The following is an 8,912-nucleotide window of genomic DNA, read 5'->3' as shown; positions in this document are numbered from 1 at the left end:
CTTGAACGTAGCTTTCCAGGGAAGAGTCGTAACCTAGAGTTGAAAAGGAGAACATGATCGCCTATATTGAAGTTTTTCTTTACTATTCTTTTGTCGTGATAGGCTTTTGTCCCCTCTTTATATATTTTTGCATTCTCGTAGGCCGATTGCCTAAGTTCTTCTAGTTTATGAATGTCTAGGGTACACTTTTCTCCAGCGGCTAGGTAGTCTAAATTCAAAGTTTTAATGGCCCAATAGGCCTTATGCTCTAATTCGAACGGTAAGTGACAGGATTTTCCATAAACTAGTTGATAAGGAGTAGTTTCTATAGGGGTTTTGAAAGCGGTTCTGTAGGCCCATAATGCTTCTTGAAGCTTCTGAGACCAGTCTCTCCTAGAAATAGAAACAGTTTTCTCTAGGATTTGTTTTATCTCCCTATTAGATACTTCTACTTGGCCACTAGTTTGTGGATGGTATGGTGTTGCTACTCTATGCCTAACTCCATATTTTCTTAAAAGTTTGTCAAATATTCTCGATATAAAGTGTGATCCTCCATCGCTTATGACTAAACGTGGTGTTCCAAATCTAGGGAATATATAGTTTTTAAATAATTTGATTACTACCCTAGTGTCGTTTGTGGGTGCAGCTATAGCTTCAATCCACTTAGACACATAGTCTACAGCTACTAAGATATACCTGTTTCCTAAGGATGGTGGAAAAGGTCCCATGAAATCTATACCCCATACGTCAAAGAGTTCTACTTCCTGAATGTTTCTTAGGGGCATTTCATCACGCCTTGAAATGTTTCCAGTGCGTTGGCATCTATCACACATGACAATGCAAGCATAGACATCACGCCACATGGTAGGCCAGAATAGGCCAGCTTGAAGAATCTTGGCGTATGTCTTAGAGGTGCTCGCATGTCCATCATAAGGTGCAGAATGACAATGCTCGATAATACTATTTACCTCTTCTTCTGGAACGCAACGGCAAAAAGTGCCATCTTTACCCCTTTTGAAAAGGAGCGGTTCGTCCCAATAGAAGTTTCTCACATCGTGGAAGAATTTCTTCTTGCGGTGGTAGTCAAGATCAGGGGGTACTATATCAGCAGCTAGGTAATTAACGAAGTCTGCATACCAGGGTACATTACTTATTGCTAAGGAATTTTTGGGGTGCTCATAAGGATCTAGGTTATTATCTTCAATGGTTCCTATTCTAGCTATCAGTCTATCATAGGCGAAATCATCATTTATGGGTACTAATTCTGATTTTAAATGTTCTAGCCTAGAAAGGTGATCGGCTACTACATTTTCAGTGCCTTTTTTATCTCTTATGTCTAAATCAAACTCTTGTAGTAACAGAATCCATCGGAGTAACCTGGGCTTGGCATCTTTTTTACTTAATAGGTAACGAATGGCAGCATGATCGGTGTAAACTATAATTTTTTCTCCTACTAGATAAGATCTAAATTTGTCTATAGCGAAAACTACAACGAGTAATTCTTTTTCAGTTGTTGCGTAGTTAAGTTGGGCAACGTCTAGGGTTCTACTGGCATAATAAATGGCATGTAATTTTTTATCTTTCCTTTGTCCTAGAACGACTCCAACTGCATAATCACTAGCATCACACATTATCTCAAAAGGTTCCGACCAATCAGGCAATTTCATAATGGGTGCCGATACTAACGCTTGTTTTAAAAGATTAAATGCGTCATTACATTTTTCATCGAAAATGAATTCAGCATCTTTCATTAAAAGTCCAGTTAAAGGTTTAGTTATTTTGGAGAAGTCCTTAATAAAACGCCAGTAGAATCCAGCGTGTCCAAGAAAGCTTCGGACTTCTCTGATGGTTTTGGGGGCTTTTAGGTTTTCTATAACTTCTATTTTAGCTTTATCTGCCTCTATACCTTTTTCGGAAACTATATGTCCTAAAACTATTCCTTCGGTTACCATGAAATGACATTTTTTCCAGTTTAGCACGAGGTTCACCTCCACGCATCTCTCCAGGATTTTCTCAAGGTTAGCAAGACAATTATGGAAATCAAATCCGCAAACCGAGAAATCATCCATAAACACTTCCACGATACCATCTAGGTAATCTGCAAAGATTGACATCATGCAGCGTTGGAAAGTAGCTGGGGCGTTACAGAGGCCGAATGGCATTCGTCTGTAGGCAAAAGTTCCATAAAGGCATGTAAAGGTAGTTTTTTCTTGATCTTCGGGGTGGATAGGTATTTGGAAGAATCCAGAGTATCCATCTAGATAACAGAAGTAAGAGTGTCTGGCTAGACGCTCCAACATTTGGTCTATAAATGGTAAAGGGAAATGATCCTTCCTAGTTGCTTTATTTAATTTTCTATAATCTATACACATCCTCCATCCTCCTTCTAAACGTTTTGCTACATGTTCGCCTTTATCGTTTTGCACGACTGTGATGCCTCCCTTTTTAGGTACTACATGCACAGGGCTTACCCACTTACTATCCGAGATCTGGTAGATTATACCTGCCTCAAGTAACTTAAGAACTTCCTTTTTAACGACATCACTCATTATAGGGTTTATTCTTCTCTGATGTTCCCTAGAGGGTTTTGAATCTTCTTCGAGCGAAATCTGATGCATGCATACGGATGGGCTTATACCTTTCAGGTCAGAGATATTATATCCTAAGGCTGAGGGATATCTTCGTAAAATGTCTAAAAGTTGGTTCGTTTCCTCTTGGCTCAAGGTAGCACTAACTATAACTGGACGGTTCATCTTTTCATCGAGGAACTCATATCTCAGGTTCTTAGGCAGTTCCTTAAGTTCTAAGGTTGGTTTCTTAGGGCATGGCATAGGATCAGGGGTAAGGGATAAACATTCGTAAAGGTTATCAATGATGTAGGGTTTCTTAAAGTCATCATCTTCCCTTATAAGAGTTGATGGTAACTTAATTGTTTTTATAATTTCTTTTTGTTCTAATTCTCTAACACATTCATCAATGATATCTAAGGCATAACACGAGTCTCCCATCACAGGTGCCATAAGAAATTTCGAAAGTATAAATTCTATTTTCTCGTCACCTACCTCAAATGTCAACTTTCCTTTCTTGACATCTATTATGGCTCCTGCAGTCGATAAGAATGGTCTACCTAGAAGGATTGGTATATCATTATCCTCTTTGATGTCCATGACAACAAAATCAGTAGGGATAAATAACTGACCTATCCTAACAAGAACATCTTCTAAAATGCCTATCGGATATTTAACAGATCTATCGGCTAACTGAAGTGACATCTTAGTGGGCTGTAATTCTCCTAAGTTTAACCTCTCACAAACTGCTAAAGGCATTAGGCTCACACTAGCTCCTAAGTCTAGAAAAGCTTTTTCGATGACATGATTACCCAAAAGGCAAGGAATGGAGAAATTTCCAGGATCTTTGTCTTTCTTTGCTAATTTGTCCTCGGAAATAGCATTACATTCCAAAGGCTTCGGATCGTCAAGTCTACGTTTGTTGGTAAGGATGTCTTTGAGAAACTTTGCATAAGAAGGTATTTGGGTGATGGCTTATGTGAAAGGGATTTCTACATGAAGTTTTTCTATAACTTTAATAAATTTTTGATACTGTTTATTGATCTGGGTTTGTTTGAGTCTTTGCGGATATGGTATAGGTGGTTTATATGGCGGGGTTGGTACATAAGTTTTATCTTTAGGTTCTTCTCCTTTTTCTCGACCTTCCTGGTTTTCAGATTCCTCTGGTTTCTTTACTTCGTCTGGGGGCTTGGTACATTCCTTAGAAGTTTCAGGTTCACTCAATCTAGGGTTTGGTAGCTCGTCATAAGCATTCCCACTTCGTAGGGTAATGGCATTGGCTTTTCCTCTCGGATTTTGTTGAGGTTGTCCAGGGAATTGTCCTCCAGGAGTAGTCTGAGGGGCTTGGTTTAAAGCTACCTGAGAGATCTGGGTTTCAAGCATCTTAGTATGAGTAACTATTTGGTCAACCTTGGTTCCTAACTGAGTAATCAATTCGTTAACATGAATGTTTTGGTTCATGAACTCCTTGTTTTGTTGGGTTTGAGCGGTGATAAAATTTTCCATAATTTTCTCAAGGCTCGGATTTGGTGGTACAGGTTGCATAGGTTGATTTGATCTAGGGTCTTGATAACTAGGTCTCAGAGGTGCATTATTTTGAATAGGGTTATTGTTTTTATAGGAGAAGTTCGGGTGATTCCTCCATCCAGGGTTATAGGTATTCGAGTATGGGTTCCCTTGGGTGTAGTTCACTTGCTCAGAGTGGGTTTCGTTTAATAGACTGCATTCTGCGGATTGGTGTCCTTTGGTTCCACATATCTCACAATCCGATGAAACTGCGGCTACAGTATTCGGGTTTATGCACATACGCTCGACCTTAAGGGCTAATGCGTCCATTTTAGCTTGCATCATGTCTATAGAGCTCAGTTCATGCACTCCTCCTTGGGCTTCCTTCTTCTCAACTGTCGCTCGTTCGACTCCCCATGATTGATGGTTTTGAGCCATATCTTCGATGAGGGCACTAGCTTCAGGATAAGGTTTGTTCATCAGAGCACCGCCTGCGGCAGCGTCGATGGTCATCTTTGTGTTGTAATGAAGTCCATTATAGAAGGTTTGAATGATTAACCAATTTTCTAAGCCATGATGTGGGCATGCTCGTAACAACTCTTTATATCTCTCCCAAGCTTCGAACAACGATTCTCCTTGGTTTTGGGTAAATCTAGTTATATGGTTTCGAAGAACGGCGGTTTTACTCGGGGGAAAATATCTAGCAAGAAAAACTCTTCTAAGGTTATCCCAAGTCGTAATGGAATTGGGTGGAAGGGAATCTAACCACGATAGGGCTTTATCCCTGAGGGAAAACGGGAATAATCTTAAACGTATTGCCTCAGGAGAAGCTCCATTGGTTTTAAAAGTGTCTGCTAATTGAAGAAATATTTTTAAATGTTGGTTTGGGTTCTCAGTAGCGAGACCTGCGAATTGTCTCTATTGCACTAGTTGTAACAGGGATGGTTTAAGTTCAAAATTATTAGCTGGGATGGTTGGGTTTACTATACTAGAACTAGGTTCTTCATTGGATGGTTGAGCGAAATCTTTAAGAGGTCTTTGGTTTTGATCTTCGGCCATAGCTCTCTTAATTCTATGAAAGAATAAACGTGCGCGAGCGTAACGTTCAGGTTCCGCCAGAGGGTATACTAAGCTTAAACTTCCGGTGCTGCGAGTTCTTCGCATTGACCGGCGGGAAATAGCCTAAGTCTAAACGATATAACAACAGGAAAATGAAATTTGACGAAATTGGTCCCCGACAACGGCGCCAAAAACTTGATGTGGTGTTTCGCAAGTATACGAACGCGTCAGAATAATATAAAAGATTATCGAATCCACAGAGACCAAGTGTCAATCTATCGTTATCTATTGTTATGGTGTTTATCAAAGGCAATCAAAATAGGTGTTTTTGGAGTGTGCAATGAAAAGTAAAGTGTTTAATAAAGATTAATTAATAAAGACAGGGTCGAACGTAATTCACGTAATCAATTAATAATCCAAGTACTTGCTAATAGAGCTACTTATGGGCAGTGTTTCCTACTTTGAAAAGAACTAATTTAACAGGAACTGTCGCTTTCGCGTATTCAGAACCGAGTTGTACTCCCTAATCAAACTCTCTTATTGTCACTTATAAAAAGGCGCGCATTGCGTTAGAGTAGTAAACCTATTTTTAAGAAATATAGTATCTTGACTAAGTTGAAAAGTATTATAACCTGGATTTCTTAACCAAAAGAGGTTCTCACGAACAAGACTCTAAACTTATAAACGCGTCCGAAAATAGTTTTAAAATCTTTTTTCTTCTTAAGTTAAAAACTCCTAATGAACTAAACAAAGCGCTTTCGCTGTTTTTGAAATAGTTAAAAACAATTAAGTTTAGATAGACGTTGGACGGCTTTCGATCTTACCCAACGGAATTGAAGTGCGGGAAAACTTAAGTTGAAAGTTAAAATAGCCCTTAAGTGCTTTTACGAACAATTGTACGGATTATCGGTTCAATTACGATATTTACATTCTGTCATACCCCAAAAGTTACCCATCATTTTTCCTAAAAAAAAAAGAAAAAAAAAAAAAGAAAAAAAGAAAAAAAAAATTTAATTAATTAATTAATTAATTAATTAATTAATTAATTAATTAATTAATTAATTAATTAATTAATTAAATAATTAAAATAAATAAATAAATAAAATATAACAAATTATTTTGGACTTGGGTCTCCCTCATTCCAAGCCCATTACCCACGAAATTAGTCTATAAATACTGAAGTTTCAGTAGGGGAGTGAGACTTGGAGTTTACACTGGGAGATTTACTGGAGAAAGAAGGAAGAGAAGCAAAATACTCTGAGGTTTCCTTGGAACAAAACCTTGAGGAAAAAGAAAGAGAGAGAACAGAGAAGGACGGATAGAAACTTTGGCATAGGAACCCTGCCTACCCGGAGAATTCAGAGTAAAGAAACCCTGAAGGCAGCCCATCTGCACCGAAGCCATCGCCGTCCAATTCCCGCTGCCTAACTTATTCCGATACTACAAGTGGTCAATCCCTTCAACCTTGAATTGGCAAACAGGTTTGCGTATCTCTATTGTTTATACTTTCAATTGGCCATATCTACATATATAATGCATCATGATTAAATGTTGATATATAATTTGCTTTCGTATGAGAATTTAAATATGCCTGAATACCCTGAATGTTTGACCATGTTATTCCTGTGATAAAATGCCATAAAATTCAAAGTTCCTAACATGGGGCTGTTTTCAAATTCAAAATCCGTGGCCTTCGCTAGGCGAGGCAGAGGCGAACGAGACAGTACCTGATTCTTCTAGTCTGTTTTTTTTATGTTTTTATCATAGCCATGCATTATTTATCCTATCCTATTTATTGTTGTGATATTTCTCCGGTGTAATCTTCGATTGCACCCTGATTTGGTGTTCTGACATGTTTCTTTTTTTTGAGTTTCGTAAAGGTTCACATATCCCAGGAAAAGGTTATTGGCTAGGTATTCCACTTTATTTGTGGGATACCCTTGTGGAGTTTCACCCTAAATTAATTTTTTAATGTATTAATTTCTAATGTATTAATTTTTTAATATATTATTTTTAATAATTTTAATGTGGAGTTTCATCCTAATTATATAATTAATTGTAAAACTTTGCCTTTGAATAAGTGATCTTGGACTTCTCTTTGTTGCCTTACGATTACGATATTACGGTCATGTCCCGCGAACGTGGGGATACCCTTAGCAAAGACCCTTCGGTTAAATCATCATAAAATAAATTATAGTCCCTCGGATGTTGCCTTCGAATATACAACTTTGTCCCTCGATGACCCTCCGATGTTGCCTACGGTTAAATGATGATAGTCCCTTCGAATGCTAAGGTATCCTCATAACTGTTGCCTTCAATGACCAATCGATGACCCTACGATGACCCTTTTACATCCAAAGGATAAAACTACTTATTTCTCAATAATAAGGACAGTTTTACCCTCATAAGGATAGGAAATGCTCATAAAGACCTTGGGTCGGTATAACTCTTAATTGTTGGCTCACAATCTAAAAACAATTTTCACACCTCACACCTTTCAAAATATCTTTAGAAAATCACCACTTGGTATATATTCATACTAGAATCATTACCGAGTTATATTTTTCTAAACAATTTCCAAAACTAAACGAGATAACTACTTTGTATATATTCATACAAGAATCATTACAAAGTTAAATTCTCTTTCCAAAAACAATTTTCCAAACAATTCACAAACACTTTTTTTTCAGACAAAAATAATATAAGTGATCGAGCAATTAAGAGCCCATGGATAACCATGGATACAAAGGGTGCTAACACCTTCCCTTTGTATAATGTACCTCCCGAACCCAAAATCTAAATTAAGGTCTTTCCTGTTCTTTTCCACCTTTCCTTATTGGATAAAAGAAAAGTCGGTGGCGACTCTTGCTAACCGCGACATTGCGATAAAAAACACAAAAAGTCCAGTTCACCGTATGACAGAACTGGCGACTCCACTGGGGACCCTAAATATTTAAAAAGAGAGGTTACCTTAAAAACAAGATCACTTATTCAATTTGTCTGATTTATTTTTAAGGGATTGCTTGGGTATGTTATGCTTGAGTGAAAGATCCTACACCCGGATCTAGTGTACCTTAGGTAAGTAGCAAGAGATCATCGCGACTGTCCGGCGTATACTGGAATGGTCAAAATGATGGCTACGGTTAATGTGGCACTTTGGATGTCCTGATGTTCCTCATGTTAGTTGAGGAAATATTTGGCATTCGCGTGGTGTCATAAAAGCATTAACCAGACCTTTAGAACCCTAATTGACTCATCCTGGCCATTAGAAAGTAGTGAGATAACTGGCTTCGGTTCCGACTGGAGTTGGTTGAGACTCGATACTACACTCTTTGAGATTGGACTTTAGGGAAGCTTCGGTCAACCACTTGGTGTTGCACTGAAGTGGACTTAAGGAAAGGTCAATGATTTGAGATCCTTCTAGAACCCGGTTACTATTCTAAGACAGGTTGAACCAACCAAACTTCAGTGGGGAGGGTATTTACCTATGGAACTCACGCAAGCCTTAAAACCTAGGAATGATTGTTGTGTGACTTGCTTGTGCTTGTTATTTATCTAACAACATGACATCATAACAACATAACATCATAACATCATGGCATTGTACTAACCATTTCAAGGATTTAGGGATTTAACTCTGCTAAAAAAAAAAAAACAAAAACAAAAGCAAAAACAAAAGAGAAAAGAAAAGAAAAGCTCTTTTTGTTAGTTTATGCAAAGTTAAATCCCGAAAGTCCTTGAAAACATTTCATACATTGCATTGCATCGCATAACAGGTATTCTAAAGGATCAGTGTTCTCA

General features: G+C 37.9%; 1 non-coding gene across 1 annotated transcript; it reads left to right on the top strand.

The window, feature by feature from the left end:
* The first annotated feature begins 4,620 nt into the window (after positions 1-4,620).
* LOC127133254 (small nucleolar RNA R71) lies at positions 4,621-4,727 on the top strand. Its single transcript, XR_007807242.1, has one exon. It is a non-coding gene; the product is annotated as a small nucleolar RNA R71 (small nucleolar RNA).
* Positions 4,728-8,912: the final 4,185 nt, after the last annotated feature.

Source organism: Lathyrus oleraceus, chromosome 3, assembly GCF_024323335.1.
Source record: "Lathyrus oleraceus cultivar Zhongwan6 chromosome 3, CAAS_Psat_ZW6_1.0, whole genome shotgun sequence".
In the NCBI taxonomy this organism is placed as follows: domain Eukaryota; kingdom Viridiplantae; phylum Streptophyta; class Magnoliopsida; order Fabales; family Fabaceae; genus Lathyrus; species Lathyrus oleraceus.
Note: the sequence above shows the minus strand (reverse complement) of the source record. Positions and strands in the feature narration are given on the sequence as shown.